Source organism: Monodelphis domestica, chromosome X, assembly GCF_027887165.1.
Source record: "Monodelphis domestica isolate mMonDom1 chromosome X, mMonDom1.pri, whole genome shotgun sequence".
Lineage (NCBI taxonomy): Eukaryota > Metazoa > Chordata > Mammalia > Didelphimorphia > Didelphidae > Monodelphis > Monodelphis domestica.
In genome coordinates, this window is record NC_077235.1 from 79,066,714 (window position 1) to 79,081,803 (window position 15,090).

Genomic DNA, 15,090 nt, shown 5'->3' on the forward strand with positions numbered 1-15,090 from the left:
ACATTCCCTCTTCTGAGGCCCCTCCCAGCATTGTCACTCCCTATTCTGAGGCCCCTCCCAGCATTAACACTCCCTTTTCTGAGGCCCCTCCCAGCATTAACACTCCCTGTTCTGAGGCCCCTCCCAGCAGTGTCACTCCCAATTCTGAGGCCCCTCCGAGCATGGTCACTCCCTATTATGAGGCTCCTTCCAGAATTATCACTCCCTGTTCTGAGGCCCCTCCTAGCATTATCACTCACAATTATGAGGCCCCTCCCACCATTGTCACTCCCAGTTTAAGGCCCCTCCCAGCATTGACACTTCAAATTAAGAGGCCCCTCCCAGCATTGTCATTCCCTGTTGAAGACCCATCCCAGCATTGTCACTCCCTGTTCTGTGTCCCCTCCCAGCATTGACACTCCCTGCTCTGTGGCCCCTCCCAGCATTCACACTCCCTGTTCTGTGGCCCCTCACAGCTTTGTCACTCCCTGTTCTGTGGCCCCTCCTAGTATTGACACTCCCTGTTCTGTGGCCCCTCCCAGCATTGACACTCCCTGTTCTGTGGCCCCTCCCAGCATTGACACTCCCTGTTCTGAGGCCCCTTCCAGCATTGACACTCCCTGTTCTGAGGCCCCTCCCAGCCTTGACATTCCCTGTTCTCAGGCCCCTCCCAGCATTCACAACCTGTTCTGTGCCCCTCCCAGCATTGACATTCCCTGTTCTGTGGCCCCTCCCAGCATTGACACATCCTGTTCTGTGGCCCCTCCCAGCATTGACACTCCCTGTTCTGCGGCCCCTCCCAGCATTAACACACCCTGCTCTGAGGCCCCTCCCAGCATTGACACACCCTTTTCTGTGGCCCCTCCCAGCATTGTCACTCCGAATTCAGAGGCCCATCCCAGCATTAACACTTCCTGTTTAAGGGCCCTCCCAGCTTGTCACTCCCAATTCTAAGGCCCTTTCAAGCATTGTCACTCACAGTTCTGAGGCCCCTCCCAGCTTGTCACTCCTTATTCTGAGGCCACTCCCAGCATTGTCACTCCTTCTTCTGAGGCCCCTCCCCGCACTGACACTCCCTGTTTAAGGCCCCTCCCAGCATTGTCACTCCCTGTTCTGAGGCTCCTCCCAGCATTGTAACTCCCTGTTCTGAAGCCCCTCCCAGCTTTGACACACCCTGTTCTGTGGCACCTCCCAGCATTCACACTCCCTGTTCTGTGGGCCCTCCCAGCATTCACACTCCCTGTTCTGTGGCCCCTCCCAGCATTCACACTCCCTGTTCTGTGGCCCCTCCCAGCATTGTCACTCCCTGTTCTGAGGCCACTCCCAGCATTGACACTCCCTGTTCTGAGGCGCCTCCCTGCATTGACACTCCCTGTTCTGAGGCCCCTCCCAGCATTGACACTCCCTGTTCTGTGGCCCCTCCTAATTTTGACACTCCCTGTTCTGTGGCCCCTCCCAGCATTGACACTCCCTGTTCTTTGGCCCCTCCTAGTATTGACACTCCCTGTTCTGTGGCCCGTCCCAGCATTGACACTCCCTGTTCTGTGGCCCCTCCCATAATTGACACTCCCTGTTCTGAGGCCCTTCCCAGCATTGTCACTCCCTGTTCTGTGGCCCCTCCCAGCATTAACACACCCTGCTCTGAGGCCCCTCCCAGCATTGACATTCCCTGTTCTCAGGCCCCTCCCAGCATTGACACTCCCTGTTCTGCGGCCCCTCCCAGCATTAACACACCCTGCTCTGAGGCCCCTCCCAGCATTGACACACCCTGTTCTGTGGCCCCTCCCAGCATTGTCACTCCCAATTCAGAGGCCCCTCCCAGCATTAACACTCCCTGTTTAAGGCCCCTCCCAGCTTGTCACTCCCAATTCTAAGGCCCCTTCAAGCATTGTCACTCACAGTTCTGAGGCCCCTCCCAGCTTGTCACTCCTTATTCTGAGGCCCCTCCCAGCATTGTCACTCCTTCTTCTGAGGCCCCTCCCCGCACTGACACTCCCTGTTTAAGGCCCCTCCCAGCATTGTCACTCCCTGTTCTGAGGCTCCTCCCAGCATTGTCACTCCCTGTTCTGAGGCCCCTCCCAGCTTTGGCACACCCTGTTCTGTGGCTCCTCCCAGCATTGACACTCCCTGTTCTGTGGCCCCTCCCAGCATTCACACTCCCTGTTCTGTGGCCCCTCCCAGCATTGTCACTCCCTGTTCTGAGGCCACTCCCAGCATTGACACTCCCTGTTCTGAGGCGCCTCCCTGCATTGACACTCCCTGTTCTGAGGCCCCTCCCAGCATTGACACTCCCTGTTCTGTGGCCCCTCCTAATTTTGACACTCCCTGTTCTGTGGCCCCTCCCAGCATTGACACTCCCTGTTCTGTGGCCCCTCCTAGTATTGACACTCCCTGTTCTGTGGCCCGTCCCAGCATTGACACTCCCTGTTCTGTGGCCCCTCCCATCATTGACACTCCCTGTTCTGAGGCCCTTCCCAGCATTGTCACTCCCTGTTCTGTGGCCCCTCCCAGCATTAACACACCCTGCTCTGAGGCCCCTCCCAGCATTGACACACCCTGTTCTGTGGCCCCTCCCAGCTTGTCACTCCCAATTCTAAGGCCCCTTCAAGCATTGTCACTCACAGTTCTGCGGCCCCTCCCAGCTTGTCACTCCTTATTCTGAGGCCCCTCCCAGCATTGTCACTCCTTCTTCTGAGGCCCCTCCCCGCACTGACACTCCCTGTTTAAGGCCCCTCCCAGCATTGTCACTCCCTGTTCTGAGGCTCCTCCCAGCATTGTCACTCCCTGTTCTGAGGCCCCTCCCAGCTTTGGCACACCCTGTTCTGTGGCTCCTCCCAGCATTGACACTCCCTGTTCTGTGGCCCCTCCCAGCATTCACACTCCCTGTTCTGTGGGCCCTCCCAGCATTCACACTCCCTGTTCTGTGGCCCCTCCCAGCATTCACACTCCCTGTTCTGTGGCCCCTCCCAGCATTGTCACTCCCTGTTCTGAGGCCCCTCTCAGCATTAACACACCCTGTTCTGAGGCCCCTCCCAGCATTAACACACCCTGCTCTGAGGCCCCTCCCAGCATTGTCACTCCCAATTCAGAGGCCCCTCCCAGCATTAACACTCCCTGTTTAAGGCCCCTCCCAGCTTGTCACTCCCAATTCTAAGGCCCCTTCAAGCATTGTCACTCACAGTTCTGAGGCCCCTCCCAGCATTGTCACTCCTTCTTCTGAGGCCCCTCCCCGCACTGACACTCCCTGTTTAAGGCCCCTCCCAGCATTGTCACTCCCTGTTCTGAGGCTCCTCCCATCATTGTCAATCCCTGTTCTGAGGCCCCTCCCAGTTTTGACACACCCTGTTCTGTTGCCCCTCCCAGCATTCACACTCCCTGTTCTGTGGCCCCTCCCAGCATTCAAACTCCCTGTTCTGTGGCCCCTCCCAGCATTGTCACACCCTGTTCTGAGGCCCCTCGCAACATTAACACTCCCTGTTCTGAGGCCCCTCCCAGCATTGTCACTCCCTGTTTAAGGCCCCCCCCAGCTGGGCCCCTTCCAGCATTGTCACTCCCTGTTTAAGGCCCCTCCAAGCATTGACACTTCCTGTTCTGAGGCCCCTCCCAGCATTGACACTCTCTGTTCTGAGGCCCCTCCCAGCATTGACACTCCCTGTTCTGTGGCCCCTCCTAGTATTGACACTCCCTGTTCTGTGGCCCCTCACAGCATTGACACAGCCTGTTCTGTGGCCCCTCCTAGTATTGACACTCCCTGTTCTGTGGCCCCTCCCAGCATTCACACTCCCTGTTCTGTGGCCCCTCCCAGCATTCACACTCCCTGTTCTGTGGCCCCTCCCAGCTTTGTCACTCCCTGTTCTGAGGCCACTCCCAGCATTGACACTCCCTGTTCTGAGGCGCCTCCCTGCATTGACACACCCTGTTCTGAGGCCCCTCCCAGCATTGACACTCCCTGTTCTGTGGCCCCTCCTAATTTTGACACTCCCTGTTCTGTGGCCCCTCCCAGCATTGACACTCCCTGTTCTGTGGCCCCTCCTAATTTTGACACTCCCTGTTCTGTGGCCCCTCCCAGCATTGACACTCCCTGTTCTGTGGCCCCTCCCATAATTGACACTCCCTGTTCTGAGGCCCTTCCCAGCATTGTCACTCCCTGTTCTGTGGCCCCTCCCAGCATTAACACACCCTGCTCTGAGGCCCCTCCCAGCATTGACATTCCCTGTTCTCAGGCCCCTCCCAGCATTGACACTCCCTGTTCTGCGGCCCCTCCCAGCATTAACACACCCTGCTCTGAGGCCCCTCCCAGCATTGACACTCCCTGTTCTGTGGCCCCTCCCATAATTGACACTCCCTGTTCTGAGGCCCTTCCCAGCATTGTCACTCCCTGTTCTGTGGCCCCTCCCAGCATTGACACTCCCTGTTCTGTGGCCCCTCCTAGTATTGACACTCCCTGTTCTGTGGCCCGTCCCAGCATTGACACTCCCTGTTCTGTGGCCCCTCCCATAATTGACACTCCCTGTTCTGAGGCCCTTTCCAGCATTGTCACTCCCTGTTCTGTGGCCCCTCCCAGCATTAACACACCCTGCTCTGAGGCCCCTCCCAGCATTGACATTCCCTGTTCTCAGGCCCCTCCCAGCATTGACACTCCCTGTTCTGTGGCCCCTCCCATAATTGACACTCCCTGTTCTGAGGCCCTTCCCAGCATTGTCACTCCCTGTTCTGTGGCCCCTCCCAGCATTAACACACCCTGCTCTGAGGCCCCTCCCAGCATTGTCACTCCCAATTCAGAGGCCCCTCCCAGCATTAACACTCCCTGTTTAAGGCCCCTCCCAGCTTGTCACTCCCAATTCTAAGGCCCCTTCAAGCATTGTCACTCACAGTTCTGAGGCCCCTCCCAGCATTGACACTCCCTGTTCTGTGGCCCCTCCTAATTTTGACACTCCCTGTTCTGTGGCCCCTCCCAGCATTGACACTCCCTGTTCTGTGGCCCCTCCTAGTATTGACACTCCCTGTTCTGTGGCCCGTCCCAGCATTGACACTCCCTGTTCTGTGGCCCCTCCCATCATTGACACTCCCTGTTCTGAGGCCCTTCCCAGCATTGTCACTCCCTGTTCTGTGGCCCCTCCCAGCATTAACACACCCTGCTCTGAGGCCCCTCCCAGCATTGACATTCCCTGTTCTCAGGCCCCTCCCAGCATTGACACTCCCTGTTCTGCGGCCCCTCCCAGCATTAACACACACTGCTCTGAGGCCCCTCCCAGCATTGACACACCCTGTTCTGTGGCCCCTCCCAGCATTGTCACTCCCAGATCAGAGGCCCCTCCCAGCATTAACACTCCCTGTTTAAGGCCCCTCCCAGCTTGTCACTCCCAATTCTAAGGCCCCTTCAAGCATTGTCACTCACAGTTCTGAGGCCCCTCCCAGCTTGTCACTCCTTATTCTGAGGCCCCTCCCAGCATTGTCACTCCTTCTGAGGCCCCTCCCCGCACTGACACTCCCTGTTTAAGGCCCCTCCCAGCATTGTCACTCCCTGTTCTGAGGCTCCTCCCAGCATTGTCAATCCCTGTTCTGAGGCCCCTCCCAGCTTTGGCACACCCTGTTCTGTGGCTCCTCCCAGCATTGACACTCCCTGTTCTGTGGCCCCTCCCAGCATTCACACTCCCTGTTCTGTGGGCCCTCCCAGCATTCACACTCCCTGTTCTGTGGCCCCTCCTAGCATTGTCACTCCCTGTTCTGAGGCCCCTCTAAGCATTAACACACCCTGTTCTGAGGCCCCTCCCAGCATTAACACACCCTGCTCTGAGGCCCCTCCCAGCATTGTCACTCCCAATTTGGAGGCCCCTCCCAGCATTAACACTCCCTGTTTAAGGCCCCTCCCAGCTTGTCACTCCCAATTCTAAGGCCCCTTCAAGCATTGTCACTCACAGTTCTGAGGCCCCTCCCAGCATTGTCACTCCTTCTTCTGAGGCCCCTCCCCGCACAGAGACTCCCTGTTTAAGGCCCCTCCCAGCATTGTCACTCCCTGTTCTGAGGCTCCTCCCATCATTGTCACTCCCTGTTCTGAGGCCCCTCCCAGTTTTGACACACCCTGTTCTGTTGCCCCTCCCAGCATTCACACTCCCTGTTCTGTGGCCCCTCCCAACATTAACACTCCCTGTTCTGAGGCCCCTCACAGCATTGTCACTCCCTGTTTAAGGCCCCTCCCAGCTTGTCACTCCCAATTCTGAGGCCCCTCCCAGCATTGTCACTCCTTGTTTAAGGCCCCCCCCAGCTGGGCCCCTTCCAGCATTGTCACTCCCTGTTTAAGGCCCCTCCAAGCATTGACACTTCCTGTTCTGAGGCCCCTCCCAGCATTGACACTCTCTGTTCTGAGGCCCCTCCCAGCATTGACACTCCCTGTTCTGTGGCCCCTCCTAGTATTGACACTCCCTGTTCTGTGGCCCCTCACAGCATTGAATCAGCCTGTTCTGTGGCCCCTCCTAGTATTGACACTCCCTGTTCTGTGGCCCCTCCCAGCATTCACACTCCCTGTTCTGTGGCCCCTCCCAGCATTCACACTCCCTGTTCTGTGGCCCCTCCCAGCTTTGTCACTCCCTGTTCTGAGGCCCCTCCCAGCATTGACACTCCGTGTTCTGAGGCCCCTCCCAGCATTGACATTCCCTGTTCTCAGGCCCCTCCCAGCATTGACACACCCTGTTCTGTGGCCCCTCCCAGCATTGACACTCCCTGTTCTGAGGCCCCTCCGAGCATTAACACACCCTGCTCTGAGGCCCCTCCCAGCATTTTGACTCCTTCTTCTGAGGCCCCTCCCAGCTTTGACACACCCTGTTCTGTGGCCCCTCCCAGCATTGACACTCCCTGTTCTGTGGCCCCTCCTAGTATTGACACTCCCTGTTCTGTGGCCCCTCCCAGCATTGACACACCCTGTTCTGTGGCCCGTCTCAGCATTCACACTCCCTGTTCTGTGGCCCCTCCCAGCTTTGTCACTCCCTGTTCTGTGGCCCCTCCTAGTATTGACACTCCCTGTTCTGTGGCCCCTCCCAGCATTGACACTCCCTGTTCTGTGGCCCCTCCCAGCATTGACACTCCCTGTTCTGAGGCCCCTTCCAGCATTGACACTCCCTGTTCTGAGGCCCCTCCCAGCATTGACATTCCCTGTTCTCAGGCCCCTCCCAGCATTCACAACCTGTTCTGTGGCCCCTCCCAGCATTGACACTCCCTGTTCTGTGGCCCCTCCCATCATTGACACTCCCTGTTCTGAGGCCCCTCCCAGCATTGTCACTCCCTGTTCTGTGGCTCCTCCCAGCATTAACACACCCTGCTCTGAGGCCCCTCCCAGCATTGACATTCCCTCTTCTGAGGCCCCTCCCAGCATTGTCACTCCCTATTCTGAGGCCCCTCCCAGCATTAACACTCCCTTTTCTGAGGCCCCTCCCAGCATTAACACTCCCTGTTCTGAGGCCCCTCCCAGCAGTGTCACTCCCAATTCTGAGGCCCCTCCGAGCATGGTCACTCCCTATTATGAGGCTCCTTCCAGAATTATCACTCCCTGTTCTGAGGCCCCTCCTAGCATTATCACTCACAATTATGAGGCCCCTCCCACCATTGTCACTCCCAGTTTAAGGCCCCTCCCAGCATTGACACTTCAAATTAAGAGGCCCCTCCCAGCATTGTCATTCCCTGTTGAAGACCCATCCCAGCATTGTCACTCCCTGTTCTGTGTCCCCTCCCAGCATTGACACTCCCTGCTCTGTGGCCCCTCCCAGCATTCACACTCCCTGTTCTGTGGCCCCTCACAGCTTTGTCACTCCCTGTTCTGTGGCCCCTCCTAGTATTGACACTCCCTGTTCTGTGGCCCCTCCCAGCATTGACACTCCCTGTTCTGTGCCCCTCCCAGCATTGACATTCCCTGTTCTGTGGCCCCTCCCAGCATTGACACATCCTGTTCTGTGGCCCCTCCCAGCATTGACACTCCCTGTTCTGCGGCCCCTCCCAGCATTAACACACACTGCTCTGAGGCCCCTCCCAGCATTGACACACCCTTTTCTGTGGCCCCTCCCAGCATTGTCACTCCGAATTCAGAGGCCCATCCCAGCATTAACACTTCCTGTTTAAGGGCCCTCCCAGCTTGTCACTCCCAATTCTAAGGCCCTTTCAAGCATTGTCACTCACAGTTCTGAGGCCCCTCCCAGCTTGTCACTCCTTATTCTGAGGCCACTCCCAGCATTGTCACTCCTTCTTCTGAGGCCCCTCCCCGCACTGACACTCCCTGTTTAAGGCCCCTCCCAGCATTGTCACTCCCTGTTCTGAGGCTCCTCCCAGCATTGTAACTCCCTGTTCTGAAGCCCCTCCCAGCTTTGACACACCCTGTTCTGTGGCACCTCCCAGCATTCACACTCCCTGTTCTGTGGCCCCTCCCAGCATTGTCACTCCCTGTTCTGAGGCCACTCCCAGCATTGACACTCCCTGTTCTGAGGCGCCTCCCTGCATTGACACTCCCTGTTCTGAGGCCCCTCCCAGCATTGACACTCCCTGTTCTGTGGCCCCTCCTAATTTTGACACTCCCTGTTCTGTGGCCCCTCCCAGCATTGACACTCCCTGTTCTTTGGCCCCTCCTAGTATTGACACTCCCTGTTCTGTGGCCCGTCCCAGCATTGACACTCCCTGTTCTGTGGCCCCTCCCATAATTGACACTCCCTGTTCTGAGGCCCTTCCCAGCATTGTCACTCCCTGTTCTGTGGCCCCTCCCAGCATTAACACACCCTGCTCTGAGGCCCCTCCCAGCATTGACATTCCCTGTTCTCAGGCCCCTCCCAGCATTGACACTCCCTGTTCTGCGGCCCCTCCCAGCATTAACACACCCTGCTCTGAGGCCCCTCCCAGCATTGACACACCCTGTTCTGTGGCCCCTCCCAGCATTGTAACTCCCAATTCAGAGGCCCCTCCCAGCATTAACACTCCCTGTTTAAGGCCCCTCCCAGCTTGTCACTCCCAATTCTAAGGCCCCTTCAAGCATTGTCACTCACAGTTCTGAGGCCCCTCCCAGCTTGTCACTCCTTATTCTGAGGCCCCTCCCAGCATTGTCACTCCTTCTTCTGAGGCCCCTCCCCGCACTGACACTCCCTGTTTAAGGCCCCTCCCAGCATTGTCACTCCCTGTTCTGAGGCTCCTCCCAGCATTGTCACTCCCTGTTCTGAGGCCCCTCCCAGCTTTGGCACACCCTGTTCTGTGGCTCCTCCCAGCATTGACACTCCCTGTTCTGTGGCCCCTCCCAGCATTCACACTCCCTGTTCTGTGGCCCCTCCCAGCATTGTCACTCCCTGTTCTGAGGCCACTCCCAGCATTGACACTCCCTGTTCTGAGGCGCCTCCCTGTATTGACACTCCCTGTTCTGAGGCCCCTCCCAGCATTGACACTCCCTGTTCTGTGGCCCCTCCTAATTTTGACACTCCCTGTTCTGTGGCCCCTCCCAGCATTGACACTCCCTGTTCTGTGGCCCCTCCTAGTATTGACACTCCCTGTTCTGTGGCCCGTCCCAGCATTGACACTCCCTGTTCTGTGGCCCCTCCCATCATTGACACTCCCTGTTCTGAGGCCCTTCCCAGCATTGTCACTCCCTGTTCTGTGGCCCCTCCCAGCATTAACACACCCTGCTCTGAGGCCCCTCCCAGCATTGACACACCCTGTTCTGTGGCCCCTCCCAGCTTGTCACTCCCAATTCTAAGGCCCCTTCAAGCATTGTCACTCACAGTTCTGAGGCCCCTCCCAGCTTGTCACTCCTTATTCTGAGGCCCCTCCCAGCATTGTCACTCCTTCTTCTGAGGCCCCTCCCCGCACTGACACTCCCTGTTTAAGGCCCCTCCCAGCATTGTCACTCCCTGTTCTGAGGCTCCTCCCAGCATTGTCACTCCCTGTTCTGAGGCCCCTCCCAGCTTTGGCACACCCTGTTCTGTGGCTCCTCCCAGCATTGACACTCCCTGTTCTGTGGCCCCTCCCAGCATTCACACTCCCTGTTCTGTGGGCCCTCCCAGCATTCACACTCCCTGTTCTGTGGCCCCTCCCAGCATTCACACTCCCTGTTCTGTGGCCCCTCCCAGCATTGTCACTCCCTGTTCTGAGGCCCCTCTCAGCATTAACACACCCTGTTCTGAGGCCCCTCCCAGCATTAACACACCCTGCTCTGAGGCCCCTCCCAGCATTGTCACTCCCAATTCAGAGGCCCCTCCCAGCATTAACACTCCCTGTTTAAGGCCCCTCCCAGCTTGTCACTCCCAATTCTAAGGCCCCTTCAAGCATTGTCACTCACAGTTCTGAGGCCCCTCCCAGCATTGTCACTCCTTCTTCTGAGGCCCCTCCCCGCACTGACACTCCCTGTTTAAGGCCCCTCCCAGCATTGTCACTCCCTGTTCTGAGGCTCCTCCCATCATTGTCAATCCCTGTTCTGAGGCCCCTCCCAGTTTTGACACACCCTGTTCTGTTGCCCCTCCCAGCATTCACACTCCCTGTTCTGTGGCCCCTCCCAGCATTCAAACTCCCTGTTCTGTGGCCCCTCCCAGCATTGTCACACCCTGTTCTGAGGCCCCTCGCAACATTAACACTCCCTGTTCTGAGGCCCCTCCCAGCATTGTCACTCCCTGTTTAAGGCCCCTCCCAGCTTGTCACTCCCAATTCTGAGGCCCCTCCCAGCATTGTCACTCCTTGTTTAAGGCCCCCCCCAGCTGGGCCCCTTCCAGCATTGTCACTCCCTGTTTAAGGTCCCTCCAAGCATTGACACTTCCTGTTCTGAGGCCCCTCCCAGCATTGACACTCTCTGTTCTGAGGCCCCTCCCAGCATTGACACTCCCTGTTCTGTGGCCCCTCCTAGTATTGACACTCCCTGTTCTGTGGCCCCTCACAGCATTGACACAGCCTGTTCTGTGGCCCCTCCTAGTATTGACACTCCCTGTTCTGTGGCCCCTCCCAGCATTCACACTCCCTGTTCTGTGGCCCCTCCCAGCATTCACACTCCCTGTTCTGTGGCCCCTCCCAGCTTTGTCACTCCCTGTTCTGAGGCCACTCCCAGCATTGACACTCCCTGTTCTGAGGCGCCTCCCTGCATTGACACTCCCTGTTCTGAGGCCCCTCCCAGCATTGACACTCCCTGTTCTGTGGCCCCTCCTAATTTTGACACTCCCTGTTCTGTGGCCCCTCCCAGCATTGACACTCCCTGTTCTGTGGCCCCTCCTAGTATTGACACTCCCTGTTCTGTGGCCCGTCCCAGCATTGACACTCCCTGTTCTGTGGCCCCTCCCATAATTGACACTCCCTGTTCTGAGGCCCTTCCCAGCATTGTCACTCCCTGTTCTGTGGCCCCTCCCAGCATTAACACACCCTGCTCTGAGGCCCCTCCCAGCATTGACATTCCCTGTTCTCAGGCCCCTCCCAGCATTGACACTCCCTGTTCGGTGGCCCCTCCCATAATTGACACTCCCTGTTCTGAGGCCCTTCCCAGCATTGTCACTCCCTGTTCTGTGGCCCCTCCGAGCATTAACACACCCTGCTCTGAGGCCCCTCCCAGCATTGTCACTCCCAATTCAGAGGCCCCTCCCAGCATTAACACTCCCTGTTTAAGGCCCCTCCCAGCTTGTCACTCCCAATTCTAAGGCCCCTTCAAGCATTGTCACTCACAGTTCTGAGGCCCCTCCCAGCATTGACACTCCCTGTTCTGTGGCCCCTCCTAATTTTGACACTCCCTGTTCTGTGGCCCCTCCCAGCATTGACACTCCCTGTTCTGTGGCCCCTCCTAGTATTGACACTCCCTGTTCTGTGGCCCGTCCCAGCATTGACACTCCCTGTTCTGTGGCCCCTCCCATCATTGACACTCCCTGTTCTGAGGCCCTTCCCAGCATTGTCACTCCCTGTTCTGTGGCCCCTCCCAGCATTAACACACCCTGCTCTGAGGCCCCTCCCAGCATTGACATTCCCTGTTCTCAGGCCCCTCCCAGCATTGACACTCCCTGTTCTGCGGCCCCTCCCAGCATTAACACACACTGCTCTGAGGCCCCTCCCAGCATTGACACACCCTGTTCTGTGGCCCCTCCCAGCATTGTCACTCCCAGATCAGAGGCCCCTCCCAGCATTAACACTCCCTGTTTAAGGCCCCTCCCAGCTTGTCACTCCCAATTCTAAGGCCCCTTCAAGCATTGTCACTCACAGTTCTGAGGCCCCTCCCAGCTTGTCACTCCTTATTCTGAGGCCCCTCCCAGCATTGTCACTCCTTCTGAGGCCCCTCCCCCAACTGACACTCCCTGTTTAAGGCCCCTCCCAGCATTGTCACTCCCAATTCTGAGGACCCTCCCAGCATTGTCACTCCTTGTTTAAGGCCCCCCCCAGCTGGGCCCCTTCCAGCATTGTCACTCCCTGTTTAAGGCCCCTCCAAGCATTGACACTTCCTGTTCTGAGGCCCCTCCCAGCATTGACACTCTCTGTTCTGAGGCCCCTCCCAGCATTGACACTCCCTGTTCTGTGGCCCCTCCTAGTATTGACACTCCCTGTTCTGTGGCCCCTCACAGCATTGAATCAGCCTGTTCTGTGGCCCCTCCTAGTATTGACACTCCCTGTTCTGTGGCCCCTCCCAGCATTCACACTCCCTGTTCTGTGGCCCCTCCCAGCATTCACACTCCCTGTTCTGTGGCCCCTCCCAGCTTTGTCACTCCCTGTTCTGAGGCCCCTCCCAGCATTGACACTCCGTGTTCTGAGGCCCCTCCCAGCATTGACATTCCCTGTTCTCAGGCCCCTCCCAGCATTGACACACCCTGTTCTGTGGCCCCTCCCAGCATTGACACTCCCTGTTCTGAGGCCCCTCCGAGCATTAACACACCCTGCTCTGAGGCCCCTCCCAGCATTTTGACTCCTTCTTCTGAGGCCCCTCCCAGCTTTGACACACCCTGTTCTGTGGCCCCTCCCAGCATTGACACTCCCTGTTCTGTGGCCCCTCCTAGTATTGACACTCCCTGTTCTGTGGCCCCTCCCAGCATTGACACACCCTGTTCTGTGGCCCGTCTCAGCATTCACACTCCCTGTTCTGTGGCCCCTCCCAGCTTTGTCACTCCCTGTTCTGTGGCCCCTCCTAGTATTGACACTCCCTGTTCTGTGGCCCCTCCCAGCATTGACACTCCCTGTTCTGTGGCCCCTCCCAGCATTGACACTCCCTGTTCTGAGGCCCCTTCCAGCATTGACACTCCCTGTTCTGAGGCCCCTCCCAGCATTGACATTCCCTGTTCTCAGGCCCCTCCCAGCATTCACAACCTGTTCTGTGGCCCCTCCCAGCATTGACACTCCCTGTTCTGTGGCCCCTCCCATCATTGACACTCCCTGTTCTGAGGCCCCTCCCAGCATTGTCACTCCCTGTTCTGTGGCTCCTCCCAGCATTAACACACCCTGCTCTGAGGCCCCTCCCAGCATTGACATTCCCTCTTCTGAGGCCCCTCCCAGCATTGTCACTCCCTATTCTGAGGCCCCTCCCAGCATTAACACTCCCTTTTCTGAGGCCCCTCCCAGCATTAACACTCCCTGTTCTGAGGCCCCTCCCAGCAGTGTCACTCCCAATTCTGAGGCCCCTCCGAGCATGGTCACTCCCTATTATGAGGCTCCTTCCAGAATTATCACTCCCTGTTCTGAGGCCCCTCCTAGCATTATCACTCACAATTATGAGGCCCCTCCCACCATTGTCACTCCCAGTTTAAGGCCCCTCCCAGCATTGACACTTCAAATTAAGAGGCCCCTCCCAGCATTGTCATTCCCTGTTGAAGACCCATCCCAGCATTGTCACTCCCTGTTCTGTGTCCCCTCCCAGCATTGACACTCCCTGCTCTGTGGCCCCTCCCAGCATTCACACTCCCTGTTCTGTGGCCCCTCACAGCTTTGTCACTCCCTGTTCTGTGGCCCCTCCTAGTATTGACACTCCCTGTTCTGTGGCCCCTCCCAGCATTGACACTCCCTGTTCTGTGCCCCTCCCAGCATTGACATTCCCTGTTCTGTGGCCCCTCCCAGCATTGACACATCCTGTTCTGTGGCCCCTCCCAGCATTGACACTCCCTGTTCTGCGGCCCCTCCCAGCATTAACACACACTGCTCTGAGGCCCCTCCCAGCATTGACACACCCTTTTCTGTGGCCCCTCCCAGCATTGTCACTCCGAATTCAGAGGCCCATCCCAGCATTAACACTTCCTGTTTAAGGGCCCTCCCAGCTTGTCACTCCCAATTCTAAGGCCCTTTCAAGCATTGTCACTCACAGTTCTGAGGCCCCTCCCAGCTTGTCACTCCTTATTCTGAGGCCACTCCCAGCATTGTCACTCCTTCTTCTGAGGCCCCTCCCCGCACTGACACTCCCTGTTTAAGGCCCCTCCCAGCATTGTCACTCCCTGTTCTGAGGCTCCTCCCAGCATTGTAACTCCCTGTTCTGAAGCCCCTCCCAGCTTTGACACACCCTGTTCTGTGGCACCTCCCAGCATTCACACTCCCTGTTCTGTGGCCCCTCCCAGCATTGTCACTCCCTGTTCTGAGGCCACTCCCAGCATTGACACTCCCTGTTCTGAGGCGCCTCCCTGCATTGACACTCCCTGTTCTGAGGCCCCTCCCAGCATTGACACTCCCTGTTCTGTGGCCCCTCCTAATTTTGACACTCCCTGTTCTGTGGCCCCTCCCAGCATTGACACTCCCTGTTCTTTGGCCCCTCCTAGTATTGACACTCCCTGTTCTGTGGCCCGTCCCAGCATTGACACTCCCTGTTCTGTGGCCCCTCCCATAATTGACACTCCCTGTTCTGAGGCCCTTCCCAGCATTGTCACTCCCTGTTCTGTGGCCCCTCCCAGCATTAACACACCCTGCTCTGAGGCCCCTCCCAGCATTGACATTCCCTGTTCTCAGGCCCCTCCCAGCATTGACACTCCCTGTTCTGCGGCCCCTCCCAGCATTAACACACCCTGCTCTGAGGCCCCTCCCAGCATTGACACACCCTGTTCTGTGGCCCCTCCCAGCATTGTAACTCCCAATTCAGAGGCCCCTCCCAGCATTAACACTCCCTGTTTAAGGCCCCTCCCAGCTTGTCACTCCCAATTCTAAGGCCCCTTCAAGCAT

The 15,090-nt window shown here is 57.7% G+C and overlaps 1 protein-coding gene across 2 annotated transcripts in view; it reads right to left on the minus strand.

The window, feature by feature from the left end:
- OPHN1 (oligophrenin 1) overlaps nucleotides 1-15,090 on the minus strand; it is an 832,681-nt gene that overhangs the window by 135,205 nt on the left and 682,386 nt on the right. The window lies entirely within an intron of this gene.